The following is a 20,474-nucleotide window of genomic DNA, read 5'->3' as shown; positions in this document are numbered from 1 at the left end:
TACACTGTGAACCCACACCAAACAAGAATGACAAACACATTTCGGGAGAACATCCGCACCGTTACAGAACAAATACCCAGAACCCCTTGCAGCACTAACTCTTCCGGGACGCTACAATATACACCCCCCGCCACCCCCTACCACACCCACAAGATTTTAGAAGAAAAAAAATATGGTTTCATGTATAAAGTGGCAGATACATACGTTGTGAAATGATTACATACCTTAATTGTTTCCAAACAGTGTCTGTAACACGGCCGTAAAACGGCTGATCAAACAAAACAGAAGTCATGGTTATGGACCCGCTAGCTGTGGAACACAAAAAATAATGGCCAATAACGGCGGGAAAAAAATCCCTAAATTAGCCGCTCCATTTTATACATTTTATAAGTAGCGGCTTATAATCTGGAATTGACGGTACCTACTGTACTTATGTTCACTGTTGATGTTTGTGTTTCTCCTTGGTATCAAGACTTCATATGCACTGCACACTAACTTTATCCACCTGAAGCAATCTTTCTCACAATTCTACATTGAAGGTGTGTCCTTCACCAACTTGGTATCAAGATAGAAATGGAGAAGACATGAAGCTGTGAAGTTGCTTTGAAACCATCGCTTCAGTTCATGTGATGCTAACTTGCTCCAAGGCTAACTTACGGAAGGTATTATTGGAAGCATAGCATGCTAACTAGCAGTCTGGATCTCGAAAGCAATTTTAGGATGAGTTGCTTTGATATGTTGGTTTACAAGGAGTGAAGTTAATGCTAACATGGTTCAAGGCTAACTTGCGTAAGTTGTTATTGGAAGCTAGCATGCTAACTAGCAGTCTGGATCGCTAAAGCAATTTTAGGATGAGTTGCTTTGATATGTTGGTTTACAAGGAGTGAAGTTAATGCTAACATGGTTCAAGGCTAACTATGTAAGGTCTTATTATTTGGTTGTGATGGATGCTAGCATGCTAACTAGCAGTCTGGATCTCTAAAGCAATTTTAGGACTAGTTGCGTTGATACGTTGGACAATTGGTTTACAAGGCGTGAAGTCAATGCTAACACGGTAAAAGCTGTGTTAGTGTTTATGCTACGTGCTGCAGTGTCCTTCTGTTTAGGCTTTCAACCGGAAGCAGAAGTGCCGTTCCATCTTCTAAGCCGTCCGTAGCGTTTCTATGCGTTTGAATTCTTCATTCATCACTCCAAGCAACGTTTTACAATATAACTAAAACAATCCGCCCCATGCTAGAGCTAATGCTGTTAGCATTAGCCAATATGGTAGTACATTTGCGAGTATCTGTGCAGGTATTATTAACTCAAAACGGCATTCTTTTTGTATTGTTTCAGTTCAGTAAATTCAACAAAACGTCAGCGTGGAGTTATTGAGTCTGTTTGGCTGATTGGAGAGCTACTAGTCTGTCCATGACCATGACTTCTGTTTTGTTTGATCATCCGTTTTACTGCCTTGTGTTACACACACTGTAAATGTAAATAAACAATTAAATTAGTCATGTCTAGGGATGATGTTCAAAACCGATTCTCCTGGTTGTTCGATAAGAGATGGACTCGAATCCCTTTTTGAGAACCGGTTCCCGTTTTTGAGGCCACTATAGTAAAGATAAAGAGTTGGTTCTTTATTCGAATCCCTGGGAACGAATCCTAAATTGGCAATGTTATGCCCATTTGATTGTAGACTCTTACTGACACCTTGTGGCCATATGAAAATACTACGCGTCATTGGTTTGGGCACTTCCGGGTTGGCGACGTCTGTTTAGTTCATGAGACAATTGAGAAGTAGACAAGTTGTGTTAGCTCTTACAAGCCTTGGAAAAGATAAGTCTGTAAGTAAAGTGTTTAACTTGTTTATGTAACTCAATATTAAGGTGGAAAGTGTTTTAATTTGATACTAAGATGTTTATTGAAAAACTATTTTTGTTTTTGTTTTGAGGACTTAAAATGGCTGCCGACCATGGAAATAGTTTCAACACTCAGAAGTATTTGTTTGATGATAGTACTGTATATTTGTGTGAAGCTAATATTTACCTATTGTGTATTACATTTCAGTATGTTCATTGAATCACATAGCTTATACATTTGTCATTGTGTGTATTTCAGTTTTTAAAAAAAAAACAGTCTAGTGCAAGACAACATAGCAAGATCAACAACAATAAAGAGCCTAAATGGATTAATCTGCTTTGGATTGTTTGTAAGCTGTCTGCCAAGCTGTATACGTTAGTATGTTCCAATAGCAGTAGAAGTGCACTTTTTGGAGAGCTGTATTATTTTCAGTTTTGTGCCCAAGGGACTGATTTTATTTAACACTATATTATTATTTATACACCTTTGATCTTTGATCACTCTGATGCGGCTCAGCAGCTCACTTGCTGAACCCCCCAATTTTCCCGTGAGACTTCCGGATTTTAGTGCCTCTCGCAGAAAAACTCCAGGGATTAATATTCACCAATTTTCACCCTTACGGCTATAATAAGGGCGTGCCATGATGGTACAACATTTGGCGCCCTCTACATTCTGTATTAACAGCGTGCCAGCCCAACCACTTGTATTACAATATATATCTTCTGCTTGCACACGTACGTGGCAGCAAGGCATACTTGGTCAACAGCCACACAGGTTACACTGACGGTGACCATATAAAACAACTTTAACACTCTTACTAATAATGCGCCACACTTTGAACCAAAACCAAACAAGAATGACAAACACATTTCGGGAGAACATCTGCACCTTAACACAACATAAACACAACAGAACAAATACCCAGAATCCCATGCAGCCCTGACTCTTCCGGGCTACATTATACACCCCTGCTACCACCAAACCCCGCCCCCACCCCAACCCTGCTCCCTCACACATCAACCCCCCCTCTGTGTGTTGATTGAGGTGAAGAGTTAGGGCTGCATGGGATTCTGGGTATTTGTCCTGTTGTGTTTATGTTGTGTTTGATGCACACTTAAATAAATAAATATATTGTCATTTGTAAGTTACACGTAAGTGTGATTTAAACAAGAATAGCTAAATAAATACATTTATATATATAAAAAAATGGGTATTTCTGTCTGTCATTCCGTCGTACATTTTTTTTTCCTTTTACGGAAGGTTTTTTGTAGAGAATAAATGATGAAAAAAAACACTTAATTGAACGGTTTAAAAGAGGAGAAAACACGAAAAAAATTAAAATAAAATTTTGAAACATAGTTTATCTTCAATTTCGACTCTTTAAAATTCAAAATTCAACCGACAAAAAGAAGAGAAAAACTAGCTCATTTGAATCTTTTTGAAAAAATTAAAAAAATAATTTATGGGACATCATTAGTCATTTTTCCTGATTAAGATACATTTTAGAATTTTGATGACATGTTTTAAATTGGTTAAAATCCAATCTGCACTTTGTTAGAATATTTAACAAATTGGACCAAGCTATATTTCTAACAAAGACAAATCAGTATTTCTTCTAGATTTTCCAGAACAAAAATTTTAAAAGAAATTCAAAATACTTTGAAATAAGATTTAAATTTGATTCTACAGATTTTCTAGATTTGCCAGAATAATTTTTTTGAATTTTAATCATAGTAAGTTTGAAGAAATATTTCACAAATATTCTTTGTCGAAAAAACAGAAGCTAAAATATTTATTTTTCTTTACAATTAAAAAAAAAAAAAGTACTTGAACATTGATTTAAATTGTCAGGAAAGAAGAGGAAGAAATTTAAAAGGTAAAAAGGTATATTTGTTTAAAAATCCTAAAATCATTTTTAAGGTTGTATTTTTTCTCTAAAATTGTATTTCTAAAAGTAATAAGAAGCAAAGTAGAAAATAAATGAATTTATTTAAACAAGTGAAGACCCATCCATCCATCCATTTTCTACCGCTTATTCCAAGTGAAGACCAAGTCTTTAAAATATTTTCTTGGATTTTCAAATTCTATTTGAGTTTTGTCTCTTTTAGAATTAAAAATGTGGAGCAAAGCGAGACCAGCTTGCTAGTAAATAAATACAATTAAAAAAATAGAGGCAGCTCACTGGTAAGTGCTGCTCTTTGAGCTATTTTTAGAACAGGCCAGCGGGCGACTGATCTGGTCCTTACGGGCTACCTGGTGACCGCGTTGGTGACCCCTGCCCTAGTATATACAATAATATAAATATTTCATTTAGGATTATTTCATATCTTCATTTAAATAAAAATATATTTGTATCTTTTTTAGATCCAGTCAATAAATAATGTGAACATGTATCATAACATGGAAATCTAAGAGAACGTGTTGTGGATGATTGTGGACTGGGAATTGTTTTAATTTGATTTTTTTACACATTTTTATTAAAAAAAAAAAAAAAAAAGTTTTTCCGACGTATTCCATTTTAGACGATTTCTCTTCTTAGTTATTAGGGCCCGCATGGCCCATTGTATAAGGACTCCCAAAGGGAGTCCTTATGCAATGGGACATAAGGACCTATTGAATTTGTAAGGTTTTATTCTTTATTCTTTATTCTTCCGCCGCCTCTTTGAGCTGTAATTTGACCCACTTAACATGCTTCAAAACTCACCATATTTGACCCACACATCAGGACCTGCGAAAATTGCCTTTTTTTTAAAAAAACGAACCACAAAACTCAAAATTGCGCTCTAGCGCCCCCTAGGGGAAAAAAAAACTAGACTGCCTGTAACTCCCACTAACTAGGAAGGTCGGAGAGACATGAAACAAAAACCTCTATGTAGGTCTGACTTAGACCTAGTTTTCATAATTGTACATCCTCGGGCTAAAATCAACAGGAAGTTGGCAATTCCCCCTTCAAGACAAAAAAGTACTAAAAACAGTCACTTTTGCCTCTTTGAGCTGTAATTTGACTCCCTTAACATGCTTCAAAACTCACCAAACTGAACGCACACATCAGGACTAGCAGAAATTGCGATCTTATGAAAAAACCTAACCCCAAATCTCAAAATTGCGCTCTACCGCAATTTTTGAATAAAACACAGAAAAAACTGCTCCTCGGAAGAAAAAAATGACAAAACTGCCTGTAACTCCCACTGGGAAGGTCGGAGAGACATGAAACAAAAAACCTCTATGTAGGTCTCACTTAGACCTACATTTCATAAATTGACAACCCCCAGCAAAAATCAACAGGAAGTTTGCTATTCCCCCTTCAAAACACATTTTTTGTAAAAACCGGTCACCTTCCTTCAAACATTACCTCCTCTGAGCGCATTTGTCGTTTCGGCTTCAAACTAACACAGGAGAGAGATTGAACCCTTCTAAATAAAAGTTATCGAAAGAGTTTTAATACTGGCTCCGGTTTTGATTTTATGACCCTTCAAAGAGCCGCTGCGCTGATGCTGCTGTTTTTTTAAGATGGCTGCTTAAAAGCAGGAAGCACCAGCGTGCCCACACAATGCAGACAAGGTAGGTACACTACACAAAAGTATTGGGACAATTCGGACTAAAAGTAGACAAAAGTATTGGGACACTTATGACGAAAACTGAACAAAAGTATTGGGACACTTAGGACTACCACTGGACAAAAGTATTGGGACACTTAGGACTACCACTGGACAAAAGTATTGGGACACTTACACTGGATAAAAGTATTGGGACACTTACGCCTAAATTTGACAAAAGTATTGGGACACTTAGGACTACCTCTGGACAAAAGTATTGGGACACCTACCGGTACACTGGACAAGCGTATTGGGACACTTAGGACTACAACTTGACAAAAGTATTGGGACTAAAACTGGACAAAAGTATTGGGACACTTGGGACTACCACTTGACAAAAGTATTGGGACATTTACACTGGACAAAAGTATTGGGACACTTAGGACTAAAACTGGACAAAAGTTTTGGGACACTTAGGACCAGAAATTGACTAAAGTATTGGGACACTTAGGATTACAACTTGACATAAGTATTGGGCCACTTGGGACTAAAACTGGACAAAAGTATTGAGACACTTAGGACTACAACTTGACAAAAGTATTGGGCCACTTGGGACTAAAACTTGACAAAAGTATTGGGACACTTGACTACAACTTGACATAAGTATTGGGACACTTCGGACTACCACTGGACAAAAGTATTGGGACACTTCGCACTAAAAGTAGACTAAAGTATTGGGACACTTGGGACTAAAACTGGACAAAAGTATTGGGACACTTGGGACTACCACTTGACAAAAGTATTGGGACATTTACACTGGACAAAAGTATTGGGACACTTAGGACTAAAACTGGACAAATGTTTTGGGACACTTAGGACCAGAAATTGACTAAAGTATTGGGACACTTAGGACTACAACTTGACAAAAGTATTGGGACTAAAACTGGACAAAAGTATTGGGACACTTGGGACTACCACTTGACAAAAGTATTGGGACATTTACACTGGACAAAAGTATTGGGACACTTAGGACTAAAACTGGACAAAAGTTTTGGGACACTTAGGACCAGAAATTGACTAAAGTATTGGGACACTTAGGATTACAACTTGACATAAGTATTGGGCCACTTGGGACTAAAACTGGACAAAAGTATTGAGACACTTAGGACTACAACTTGACAAAAGTATTGGGCCACTTGGGACTAAAACTTGACAAAAGTATTGGGACACTTGACTACAACTTGACATAAGTATTGGGACACTTCGGACTACCACTGGACAAAAGTATTGGGACACTTCGCACTAAAAGTAGACTAAAGTATTGGGACACTTGGGACTAAAACTGGACAAAAGTATTGGGACACTTGGGACTACCACTTGACAAAAGTATTGGGACATTTACACTGGACAAAAGTATTGGGACACTTAGGACTAAAACTGGACAAATGTTTTGGGACACTTAGGACCAGAAATTGACTAAAGTATTGGGACACTTAGGACTACAACTTGACAAAAGTATTGGGACTAAAACTGGACAAAAGTATTGGGACACTTGGGACTACCACTTGACAAAAGTATTGGGACATTTACACTGGACAAAAGTATTGGGACACTTAGGTCTAAAACTGGACAAAGGTTTTGGGACACTTAGGACCAGAAATTGACTAAAGTATTGGGACACTTAGGATTACAACTTGACATAAGTATTGGGCCACTTGGGACTAAAACTGGACAAAAGTATTGAGACACTTAGGACTACAACTTGACAAAAGTATTGGGCCACTTGGGACTAAAACTTGACAAAAGTATTGGGACACTTGACTACAACTTGACATAAGTATTGGGACACTTCGGACTACCACTGGACAAAAGTATTGGGACACTTCGCACTAAAAGTAGACTAAAGTATTGGGACACTTAGGACTACAACTTGACAAAAGTATTGGGACACTTGGGACTAAAACTGGACAAAAGTATTGGGACACTTGGGACTACCACTTGACAAAAGTATTGGGACATTTACACTGGACAAAAGTATTGGGACACTTAGGACTAAAACTGGACAAAAGTTTTGGGACACTTAGGACCAGAAATTGACAAAAGTTTTGGGACACTTAGGACCAGAAATTGACAAAAGTATTGGGACACTTAGGACTACAACTTGACAAAAGTATTGGGCCACTTGGGACTAAAACTTGACAAAAGTATTGGGACACTTAGGACTACAACTTGACATAAGTATTGGGACACTTCAGACTACCACTGGACAAAAGTATTGGGACACTTCGCACTAAAAGTAGACTAAAGTATTGGGACACTTAGGACTACCACTGGACACAAGTATTGGGACACTTACACTGGACAAAAGTATTGGGACACTTGGGACTAAAACTTGACAAAAGTATTGGGACACTTAGGACTACCACTGGACACAAGTATTGGGACACTTACACTGGACAAAAGTATTGGGACACTTGGGACTAAAACTTGACAAAAGTATTGGGACACTTAGGACTACAACTTGACATAAGTATTGGGACACTTCAGACTACCACTGGACAAAAGTATTGGGACACTTCGCACTAAAAGTAGACTAAAGTATTGGGACACTTAGGACTACCACTGGACACAAGTATTGGGACACTTACACTGGACAAAAGTATTGGGACACTTGGGACTAAAACTTGACAAAAGTATTGGGACACTTAGGACTAGCACCTGCCAAATACGCGGGCCCGACCAATGCTGCTTGCAGCTTTAATTTCATTTAAAATTAAAAAAAAAAATGTGCGGCTCCCATTGTTTTCTATAATTTGTGAAACTGGTCAAAATGGCTCTTTGACTGGTAAAGGTTGCCGACCCCTGCCCTATAGTGATCACAGAGACAGCTTGTTTTTGTGTTACTGTATATATTTGTTTTTATGAAAAGTCAATATTAATTTATTGTGTTATTTTAGGGGGGTAACAGTCAATATATATATTTTTTTCTTATAAAATAAAAGTGAGTTTTTGTTCAACTAAATATTGTGTTGTTTTCCAATTACAGCAACCTAAGGAATGGGTTGGATAAGAGGATTGGATAATGGGCTGGAACTGGATCATTTCTTCTCACACATCATCCCAAGGTATGTATCTGTGGCGCTGGGACTAATATATGGAAAGGACATTTGTTGTCCTGTAAATGTAGTGTACAGTCGGAAAAATACGCTGGTACTTCTTTTCTCAGACAAAAACATTTGCCATTTTAGCTTTTAAAAGCCCAAAATAAAAGAAGTGGAAAAGGAAGTTGTGTGCAAAGTATAAACGGGCAGTTAGAAGAACAAAGAGGACTAGAAGTGTGTTGTTTACCAGGTCCAGACTGTGGGTGTTGCCCAGTTAACCCGTCGGCTGGAGTTAGGAGTTAGACGTCAGCGAGCGGCTGAGAGGACCCGCCCAGTGGGAGAGCTGCCGCCACAATGGAGGGTCGGCCTTTGAAAGTTGCTAGCGTCTAATCCCATTGTCACATTCATCTCTTCTTCTGGCTCTGTGCTTTGGGGGGGTGGTCTTGAAGGCAGTTCATGTCTGAAGCAAAACAACAGCAGCTCTTTATCTGCAAACGCCAACAATACTCGCCAAACAGGAAACGGCAACAATGGTCCAAACACCATCTTCTTTTTAGCAGGACACAAAGATACAAGCAGACTTCTCATAGTGAAGAAGGCAGCGGCCTTCACACTCGTATGATGCCTTCTTAACTATCACTTCACACTCGTATGATGCTTTCTTCACTATCACTTCACACTCGTATGATGCCTTCTTCACTATCACTTCACACTCGTATGATGCCTTCTTCACTATCACTTCACACTCGTATGATGCCTTCTTAACTATCACTTCACACTCGTATGATGCCTTCTTCACTATCACTTCACACTCGTATGATGCCTTCTTCACTTGCACTTCACACTCGTATGATGCCTTCTTCACTATCACTTCACACTCGTATGATGCCTTCTTCACTATCACTTCACACTCGTATGATGCCTTCTTCACTATCACTTCACACTCGTATGATGCCTTCTTCACTTGCACTTCACACTCGTATGATGCCTTCTTCACTTGCACTTCACACTCGTATGATGCCTTCTTCACTATCACTTCACACTCGTATGATGCCTTCTTCACTTGCACTTCACACTCGCATGATGCCTTCTTCACTTGCACTTCACACTCGTATGATGCCTTCTTCACTTGCACTTCACACTCGTATGATGCCTTCTTCACTTGCACTTCACACTCGTATGATGCCTTCTTCACTATCACTTCACACTCGTATGATGCCTTCTTCACTTGCACTTCACACTCGTATGATGCCTTCTTAACTATCACTTCACACTCGTATGATGCCTTCTTCACTATCACTTCACACTCGTATGATGCCTTCTTCACTTGCACTTCACACTCGTATGATGCCTTCTTCACTATCACTTCACACTCGTATGATGCCTTCTTCACTATCACTTCACACTCGTATGATGCCTTCTTCACTTGCACTTCACACTCGTATGATGCCTTCTTCACTTGCACTTCACACTCGTATGATGCCTTCTTCACTTGCACTTCACACTCGTATGATGCCTTCTTCACTTGCACTTCACACTCGTATGATGCCTTCTTCACTTGCACTTCACACTCGTATGATGCCTTCTTCACTTGCACTTCACACTCGTATGATGCCTTCTTCACTTGCACTTCACACTCGTATGATGCCTTCTTCACTTGCACTTCACACTCGTATGATGCCTTCTTCACTTGCACTTCACACTCGTATGATGCCTTCTTCACTTGCACTTCACACTCGTATGATGCCTTCTTAACTATCACTTCACACTCGTATGATGCCTTCTTCACTATCACTTCACACTCGTATGATGCCTTCTTCACTATCACTTCACACTCGTATGATGCCTTCTTCACTATCACTTCACACTCGTATGATGCCTTCTTCACTTGCACTTCACACTCGTATGATGCCTTCTTCACTATCACTTCACACTCGTATGATGCCTTCTTCACTTGCACTTCACACTCGTATGATGCCTTCTTCACTTGCACTTCACACTCGTATGATGCCTTCTTCACTTGCACTTCACACTCGTATGATGCCTTCTTCACTTGCACTTCACACTCGTATGATGCCTTCTTCACTTGCACTTCACACTCGTATGATGCCTTCTTCACTTGCACTTCACACTCGTATGATGCCTTCTTCACTTGCACTTCACACTCGTATGATGCCTTCTTCACTTGCACTTCACACTCGTATGATGCCAAGAATATAGAACATTACACATGAGAATATAGAACATTACACGTGAGAATATAGAACATTACACATGAGAATATAGAACATTACACGTGAGAATATAGAACATTACACGTGAGAATATAGAACATTACACATGAGAATATAGAACATTACACCTGAGAATGTAGTACATTACACATGAGAATATAGAACATTACACATGAGAATATAGGACATTACACATGAGAATATAGTACATTACACATGAGACTATAGGACATTACACATGAGAATGTAGTACATTACACGTGAGAATATAGAACATTACACATGAGAATATAGGACATTACACATGAGAATATAGCACATTACACATGAGACTATAGGACATTACACATGAGAATATAGAACATTACACATGAGAATATAGGACATTACACATGAAAATATAGGACATTACACATGAGAATATAGAACGTTACACATGAGAATATAGAACATTACACGTGAGAATATAAAACATTACACACGGCAATCAGATATCTGTCAAAATGTTTTAGTAAGACTTTATGGACGCTGCACCACTTGCCGTACCGTATTTTACTGACTATAAGTTTCAGGTAGACACCTCAGACTAATATATTTTGTTACTTGACACGTTACGGTTAGCATTTTAGCATGCTAATATTAGCATCCTAGCTTTTTTAATCTAATTTAGCAGGTATAGTCTCATATATTTTGGTGTTTCGCTAATGCTAATTGTAAGCATGCTATTGTTAGCATATTAGGATTGAACTGTTCCCATGCTAGCCACTAATGCTAACCATTATTAGCATGTGAGCATAGTACTGTTAACATGCTGATGTTTTAAAGACATTGTTTAGGCACACGCCTCAGTGTAGTATATTTTGCTACAGTTAGCATTTTAGGATGCTAGCTTTTTTTAAGGTAAAAAATGATTTTCTAGGTAAAAAAAAATTTTAAGGTAAAAAAAATGTTTCAAGGTAACATTTTTTTTTCAATGTAAAACTTTTTTTTCAAGGTTAAAAATTATTTAGAAGGTAAAAAAAAAATTTCAAGGTAACATTTTTTTTCAAGGTTAAAAATGATTTTGAAGGTAAAAAAAAAATGTTCAAGGTAAAAAAAAATTCAAGGTTAAAAATGTTTTTCAAGGTAAAAAAAAATGATTTTCAAGGTAAAAAAAAATTTTCAAGGTAAAATTTTTTTTGTCAAGTTTAAAAATGATTTTCAAGGTAAAAAATGATTTTCAAGGTAAAAAAATTTTTCAAGGTAAAATTTTTTTTTTCAAGGTTAAAAATGATTTTCAAGGTAAAAAATGATTTTCAAGGTAAAAAATGATTTTCAAGGTAAAAAAAATGTTTCAAGGTATAAAAAAATTTTCAAGGTAAAAAAAATTTTTCAAGGTAAAAATTCTTTTTCAAGGTAAAAAATGATTTTCAAGGTAAAAAAAAATGTTCAAGGTTAAAAATGATTTTCAAGGTAAAAAATGATTTTCAAGGTAAAAAAATTTTTCAAGGTAAAATTTTTTTTTTCAAGGTTAAAAATGATTTTCAAGGTAAAAAATGATTTTCAAGGTAAAAAATGATTTTCAAGGTAAAAAAAATTTTTCAAGGTAAAAAAAATTTTTCAAGGTAAAAATTATTTTTCAAGGTAAAAATTATTTTTCAAGGTTAAAAATGATTTTCAAGGTAAAAAAACATTTTCAAGGTTAAAAATGATTTTCAAGGTAAAAAAAAAAATTTCTAGGTAAAAAAAAATTTTTCAAGGTAAAAATTTTTTTTCAAGGTTAAATTTTTTTTTCAATGTAAAACTTTTTTTTCAAGGTTAAAAATGATTTTGAAGGTAAAAAAAAATTTTCAAGGTAAATTTTTTTTTCAAGGTTAAAAATGATTTTCAAGGTAAAAAAAATGATTTTCAAGGTAAAAAATGATTTTCAAGGTAAAAAATGATTTTCAAGGTAAAAAAAAATTTTCAAGTTAAAAAAAATGTTTCAAGGTAAAAAAAATTTTCAAGGTTAAAATGATTTTCAAGGTAAAAAATGATTTTCAAGGTAAAAAAAAATTTTCAGGGTAAAATTTTTTTTTCAAGCTTAAAAATGATTTTCAAGGTAAAAAATGATTTTCAAGGTAAAAAAAAATTTTCAAGTTAAAAAAAATGTTTAAAGGTAAAAAAAAATTTCAAGGTTAAAATGATTTTCAAGGTAAAAAATGATTTTCAAGGTAAAAAAAAAATTTTCAGGGTAAAATTTTTTTTTCAAGCTTAAAAATGATTTTCAAGGTAAAAAATATTTTGAAGGTAAACATTTTTTTTCAAGGTTAAATTTTTTTTTCAATGTAAAACTTTTTTTTCAAGGTTAAAAATGATTTTGAAGGTAAAAAAAATTTTCAAGGTACATTTTTTTTTCAAGGTTAAAAATGATTTTCAAGGTAAAAAAAATGATTTTCAAGGTTAAAAATGATTTTCAAGGTAAAAAATGATTTTCAAGGTAAAAAATTATTGAGGGCTATATAAATAAACATTGATTGATTGATTGATTGATTTTCAAGGTAAAAAAAAATTTTCAAGTTAAAAAAAATTTTTCAAGGTAAAAATTTTTTTCAAGGTTAAAATGATTTTCAAGGTAAAAAATGATTTTCAAGGTAAAAAAAATTTTCAGGGTAAAATTTTTTTTTCAAGCTTAAAAATGATTTTCAAGGTAAAAAATGATTTTCAAAGTAAAATTTTTTTTTCAAGGTAAAAAATTTTTTCAAGGTTAAAAATGATTTTCAAAGTAACATTTTTTTTTCAAGGTAAAAAAATTTTTCAAGGTTAAAAATGATTTTCAAGGTAAAAAAAAATGTTCAAGGTTAAAAATGATTTTCAAGGTAAAAAATGATTTTCAAGGTAAAAAAATTTTTCAAGGTAAAATTTTTTTTTTCAAGGTTAAAAATGATTTTCAAGGTAAAAAATGATTTTCAAGGTAAAAAATGATTTTCAAGGTAAAAAAAAATGTTTCAAGGTATAAAAAATTTTTCAAGGTAAAAAAAATTTTTCAAGGTAAAAATTATTTTTCAAGGTTAAAAATGATTTTCAAGGTAAAAAAAACATTTTCAAGGTTAAAAATGATTTTCAAGGTAAAAAAAAAAATTTCTAGGTAAAAAAAATTTTTCAAGGTAAAAATTTTTTTTCAAGGTTAAATTTTTTTTTCAATGTAAAACTTTTTTTTCAAGGTTAAAAATGATTTTGAAGGTAAAAAAAAATTTTCAAGGTAAATTTTTTTTTCAAGGTTAAAAATGATTTTCAAGGTAAAAAAAATGATTTTCAAGGTAAAAAATGATTTTCAAGGTAAAAAATGATTTTCAAGGTAAAAAAAAATTTTCAAGTTAAAAAAAATGTTTCAAGGTAAAAAAAATTTTCAAGGTTAAAATGATTTTCAAGGTAAAAAATGATTTTCAAGGTAAAAAAAAAATTTTCAGGGTAAAATTTTTTTTTCAAGCTTAAAAATGATTTTCAAGGTAAAAAATATTTTGAAGGTAAACATTTTTTTTCAAGGTTAAATTTTTTTTTCAATGTAAAACTTTTTTTTCAAGGTTAAAAATGATTTTGAAGGTAAAAAAAATTTTCAAGGTACATTTTTTTTTCAAGGTTAAAAATGATTTTCAAGGTAAAAAAAATGATTTTCAAGGTTAAAAATGATTTTCAAGGTAAAAAATGATTTTCAAGGTAAAAAATTATTTAGGGCTATATAAATAAACATTGATTGATTGATTGATTGATTTTCAAGGTAAAAAAAAATTTTCAAGTTAGAAAAAATTTTTCAAGGTAAAAATTTTTTTCAAGGTTAAAATGATTTTCAAGGTAAAAAATGATTTTCAAGGTAAAAAAAATTTTCAGGGTAAAATTTTTTTTTCAAGCTTAAAAATGATTTTCAAGGTAAAAAATGATTTTCAAAGTAAAATTTTTTTTTCAAGGTAAAATTTTTTTTCAAGGTTAAAAATGATTTTCAAAGTAACATTTTTTTTTCAAGGTAAAATTTTTTTTCAAGGTTAAAAATGATTTTGAAGGTAAAAAAAAAAATTTTCAAGGTAAAATTTTTTTTTTCAAGTGTTGAAGACCAAGCAGATGTTTTACAGACCATGGAGGACGATCCCAAACAAGATAAAACGATTGTCTTTGATATCCCAGCGACTTTGTTTGTCGAATGTTTGCCCGTTTTTTACAAATCCTCTGAGCGCTCCTGCTCGCTTTTTGTTTTTTGCTGTGGGAATCCCGGCGGACGTGTGTCTGGCCTACTTGCTCCTCGCTTGCTGCGTGGAGAAAGTTTAGTGCTTGAAGGACATGATGAATCATTCATCTCTGCACACTTCAAAGTGAAACTTTGCACTGCTTAAGGTTACCTAATTATTGTCTTATTATTACTGCTATTTTTCTACTTCAAAATTACCATATGTCCTGGAGTGGCCCACTTAGGTGCCACGCTTGTACACTTTGTCAACAAATGCCTGAGCAAATTGTTGAACAGTTTAAGAAAAACCTTTCTCAAGCAGCTATTGCAAGGAATTGAGGGATTTCACCATCTACGCTCCGTAATATCATCAAAGGGTTCAGAGAATCACTGCACGTAAGCAGCTAAGCCCGTGACCTTCCATCCCTCAGGCTGTATCGCATCAACAAGCCACATCAGTGTGTAAAGGACATCACCACATGGGCTCAGGAACACTTCAGAACACTTTACATACTTTTGACCTTTTTTGTACCTTCTTTTAAGTACTTTTCCACCTGCTTTGTACCTTCTTTTAAGTACTTTTTACATTCTTTGTATCTTTTTTTTTACGTACGATTTACCTTATTTGTACCTTCTTTTACATACTTTTCACCTTCTTTGTACCTTCTTTTAAGTACTTTTACATTCTTTGTATCATCTTTTATGCACTCTTTTCCTTCTTTGTACCATCATGTAAGTAATTTGTACCTTTTTACCTTTTTTTTTTACATACTATTTACCTTCTTTGTACCTTCTTTTACATACTTTTTACCTTCTTTGTACCTTCTTTTAAGTAGTTGTTTCTTTCTTTGTACCTTTTTAAGTACTTTACCTTCTTTGTAACTTCTTTTACATACTTTTGACCTTTTTTGTACCTTCTTTTAAGTACTTTTCTACCTGCTTTGTACCTTCTTTTAAGTACTTTTTACATTCTTTGTATCTTTTTTACCTACGATTTACCTTATTTGTACCTTCTTTTACATACTTTTCACCTTCTTTGTACCTTCTTTTAAGTACTTTTACATTCTTTGTATCATCTTTTACGTACTATTTACCTCATTTGTACTTTCTTTTACGTACTATTTACCTCATTTTAGGTACTATTTACCTTATGTGTACCTTGTTTTACATACTTTTTACCTTCTTTTACGTACTTTTCACCTTCTTCGTACCTTCTTTTACGCACTCTTTTCCTTCTTTGTACCATCTTGTAAGTAATTTGTACCTTTTTACCTTTTTTTTTTACATACTATTTGCCTTTGTACCTTCTTTTACATACTTTTTACCTTCTTTGTACCTTCTTTTAAGTAGTTTTTTCTTTCTTTGTACCTTTTTAAGTACTTTACCTTCTTTGTAACTTCTTTTACATACTTTTGACCTTTTTTGTACCTTCTTTTAAGTACTTTTCTACCTGCTTTGTACCTTCTTTTAAGTACTTTTTACATTCTTTGTATCTTTTTTACGTACGATTTACCTTATTTGTACCTTCTTTTACGTACCATTTACCTTATGTGTGTACCTTGTTTTACATACTTTTTACTTTCTTTTAAGTGCTTTTTACCTTACCTTCTTTGTACCTTCTTTTATGCACTATATACCTTCTTTGTGCCTTCTTTTAAGTACTTTTTACCTTATTTTTACTTTCTTTTATGTACTTTTTACTTTCTCTATACCTTCTTAAATACTTATTACCATCGATAGTGATATTAAAATAATGACTGCAAGAGCAAAAATAATTTCCATAGTTAAATAAGAATAAGAGGGCAAAATAATGTTATTTCCTAGCACCAACCTGCGGGAAATACTTCTTCTCAGGTTTCTATCTTTATATTTTCTCACTTTGCACTGTTTCTGTCTTGATAGCTGAGGAAGTCACATTTCAAATCAAGTATATTTCCTTGTCTTCCACAGGTGATATAAATGTTAATAATAGTGTGTATTTAGCGATGGTGGTCCAAGTGAAGATCTGTGTGAGGCCTTTGAAGTGGTCAGTGCTTTCCAAGTCATCCCAGGGACTGAGCATGCATGAAAGCTGAGAACATCAGATGCTAAGCTAATCTAGCATCCTATTGTGAAGGTCCTTCTTCCTGGTCTCTGGCCAGATCCAGATCCGAGTGTGCGTTTCCACGGACATAGGAGCTGATTACTGGGCCAATGGAAGGTTTTTTCTCCATCTATAGATGAATTCAGCAAATGTCACCTCGGGTGTGTGAGAACCGTGTTTTGAAGGCCAGGTCGGCGTTATTGAGCGAGGACGGAGCTTTTGTGGCGGCCAGTGAAAGGCGTCGCCATGACGAGCTCAGCGGTGCGTGGAAGATAAGCGCTATAATGAAGTGACCACCACTTTGTTGCTCTCACAACCTTTCAAACTTCACACCTTTTGGAACTCCATTTCAATTCAAATTGAGCATTTTAGGGTTAGAGATTAGCCTTCAGTTTTAAACTCTTTAAAACTTTCTTTTTACCTTCTTTAACGTACTTTCTACCTTCTTTTATGCACCATTTACTTTATTTCTACCCTGTTTTATCTTCTTTTTACTTTCTACCTTCTTTTATGCACCGTTTACTTTATTTCTACCCTGTTTTATGTACTTTTTTACTTTCTTTTTACCTTCTTTAACGTACTTTCTACCTTCTTTTATGCACCATTTACTTTATTTAAACCCTGTTTATGTACTTTTTTACTTTCTTTTTACCTTCTTTAACGTACTTTCTACCTTCTTTTATGCACCATTTACTTTATTTAAACCCTGTTTATGTACTTTTTTACTTTCTTTTTACCTTCTTTAACGTACTTTCTACCTTCTTTTATGCACCATTTACTTTATTTAAACCCTGTTTATGTACTTTTTACCTTCTTTTTACCTTCTTTAACGTACTTTCTACCTTCTTTTATGCACCATTTACTTTATTTAAACCCTGTTTTATTTACTTTTTACCTTCGTTTTACCTTCCTTTACCTACGTTGCACCTTCTTTTATGCACCGTTTACTTTATTTCTACCCTGTTTAAGTAATTTTTACCTTCTTTTTACCTTCTTTAACGTACTTTCTATCTTCTTTTATGCACCGTTTTCTTTATTTCTACCCTGTTTTAAGTAGTTTTTATTTTATTTTTACCTTCCTTTACATATTTTCTACCTTCTTTTATACACCGTTTTCTTTATTTCTACCCTGTTTTAAGTACTTTTTACCTTCTTTTACATACTTTCTACCTTCTTTTACGCACTTTTTACTTTATTTTTACCCTGTTCAAAATACTTTTTACCTTTGTTTACGCACTTTTTACTTGATTTGTACCTTGTTTAAGTACGTTTTACTTTCTTTGTACATTCTTTTACGCACTAATTACTTAACTTGTACCCTGTTTTAAGTACTTTTTACTTTCTTTATACCTTACTTTAAATACTTTGTACCTTCTTGTATGCACTTTTTACCTTCTTTTACTTACTTTTCACCTTCTTTGTACAATCTTTTAAGTACTTTTAAATTCTTTGTATCTTCTTTTACATACTATTTACCTCATTTGTACTTTCTTTTACGTACTATTTACCTCATTTGTACCTTCTTTTATGTACTATTTACCTTTGTACGTTGTTTTACATACTTTTCGCCTTCTTTGTACCTTCTTTTAAGTACTTTTACATTCTTTGTATCTTCTTTTACGTACTATTTACCTCATTTGTACTTTCTTTTACGTACTATTTACCTCATTTTATGTACTATTTACCTTATGTGTACCTTGTTTTACATACTTTTTACCTTCTTTTACGTACTTGTCACCTTCTTCGTACCTTCTTTTACGCACTCTTTTCCTTCTTTGTACCATCTTGTAATTTGTACCTTCTTTTTACCTTTTTTTTTTACATACTATTTACCTTCTTTGTGCCTTCTTTTTACATATTTTTTACCTTCTTTGTACTTTCTTTTAAGTACTTTTTAACTTCTTGCTACCTTCCTTTATGTACTTTTTACCTTCTTTGGAAAGAAGATATTTTTTACGTTCTATTTACCTTATGTGTACCTTATTTTACGTACTTTTTACCATCTGTGTACCCTTTTGAAATTTATTTTTATTTATTTTTTTCATTTGACCTACTTATGAACTTATTTGTATCTGTTACCTACTTGTTTAACTCATTTAACCTATGTTTTAGCCTCTTTTGACCTTCTTTTACTTGTGACCTTATTTTACCACCTTGATACCTTCTTCATACATTGTACTTACCTTCTACCTTCAATTTACCCAATTATTTTTTTGACTTGATGAATACATCCATTTAGCCACTTCGTTCAGTTCCTCCTGGGGGGTCCAGAGGCGTTCCCAGGCCAGCTGGGAGTCATAGTCCCCCCAACATGTCCTGATTCCAGGAATAGATGTAGTTTAAAGCAGAGGTCTTCAACAGACCTCCTACGGGTTCCGTATAGGTACTACAGGGGGGTAATAAAAATTGTTTGTTTTTTATAGGAACGTCTTTTTGGTTGTTTGTTTCAATGACAACTGGATTGTTCTCCTGTAAACGTGTTTATGTCTCGCAGTAGATCTACCATGCTTAGCTCTAAGTTGAGGGTTTTAGGGTTGCCCCCTAAGGGTTAGGGGTTTGTTTTAGGTTTAGTGGTTCAGGTTAGAGATGAGGGTTTTGGTGAAGTTTTAAAGTTAGGAGTTAGAGTTTTGTTCAGGGTTAGAGTTAGGCACTTTGGTTTAGTGGTTTGGCGTTGGTTTTAAGGCAGCAATAGAGAGACTAGGGTTGGAGTTCAAGGGTTGGGGTTTTGGGTAGGTATAGGTATAGAATTAAGTTTTTTAGGACTTTGGGTAAAGATTCTTAGAAGTTCCATACCAAAGTTGTTGTCTTTTAATGTTTGCATGGTCTTCAGTTATTTCTTAGACTCTCTTCAAACAGGTATTCTCTTTCTGTTACCAGGTCAACTCATCACTTTCAGTCCTCGACCATGCCAACTTCCTCTTCTTGAGACCAATCAGACGCCGGCTTTCCCTTTTCTGCGTGTCATTGGTGAGTAGTTTGAGTGTATTTAGCTCCAACAGGATACGTTATTCCCTAGTTTCCCACAAGCTGACTATGGAACTTGACAAGCTGGCCTTCTGGTTCAAAAGACTGGCAGCGATGAAGTCATTGGATCTTTAGTGGACCGTCCGTCCTCTGAAAACTGTTGCAGGCCAACGTTCCGACCCAATTAGATCCCCCAGTTTAAACAGCCGCAGTGGTGTGGTGCTAATTTAGCATAACGAGTGACAACTTGGGAAAGATTCTCCTGAAAATGGTATTTGTCCAGATGGACCTGCTTAGGTCTGAGATGCATCATCAAAGATTCATGCAAGCAGGTGTGAACCACCAGAGATATCTCCTCCTAAGCTAATGGTCTGAGTGAGGAACACAGCAATAATAATAATTATCATTCCAAACCCGGTCTGAGTTTCAGACATTTTATTGGTCTTACGCTTTGTGGGGACGTTCATCCAAAATATGTCCAGAAATAGAAGAATAATTGACAACTTTATTCAGCCAACCTTATGGTTTGTGGGT

General features: G+C 34.5%; 1 long non-coding RNA gene across 1 annotated transcript in view; it reads left to right on the top strand.

Moving 5' to 3' along the window:
* The window catches only part of LOC133617339 (uncharacterized), a 20,873-nt gene extending 929 nt beyond the window's left edge, over positions 1–19,944 (top strand). Inside the window, exons 2-3 of the long non-coding RNA XR_009816979.1 lie at positions 8,428–8,506; positions 19,854–19,944. This is a non-coding gene — a long non-coding RNA (uncharacterized lncRNA). The remainder of the gene's footprint in view (positions 1–8,427; positions 8,507–19,853) is intronic.
* Positions 19,945–20,474: the final 530 nt, after the last annotated feature.

This window comes from Nerophis lumbriciformis, linkage group LG16 (genome assembly GCF_033978685.3).
Source record: "Nerophis lumbriciformis linkage group LG16, RoL_Nlum_v2.1, whole genome shotgun sequence".
Lineage (NCBI taxonomy): Eukaryota > Metazoa > Chordata > Actinopteri > Syngnathiformes > Syngnathidae > Nerophis > Nerophis lumbriciformis.
The sequence above is the reverse complement of the archived record's forward strand: the minus strand, read 5'-3'. Positions and strand labels throughout refer to the sequence as shown.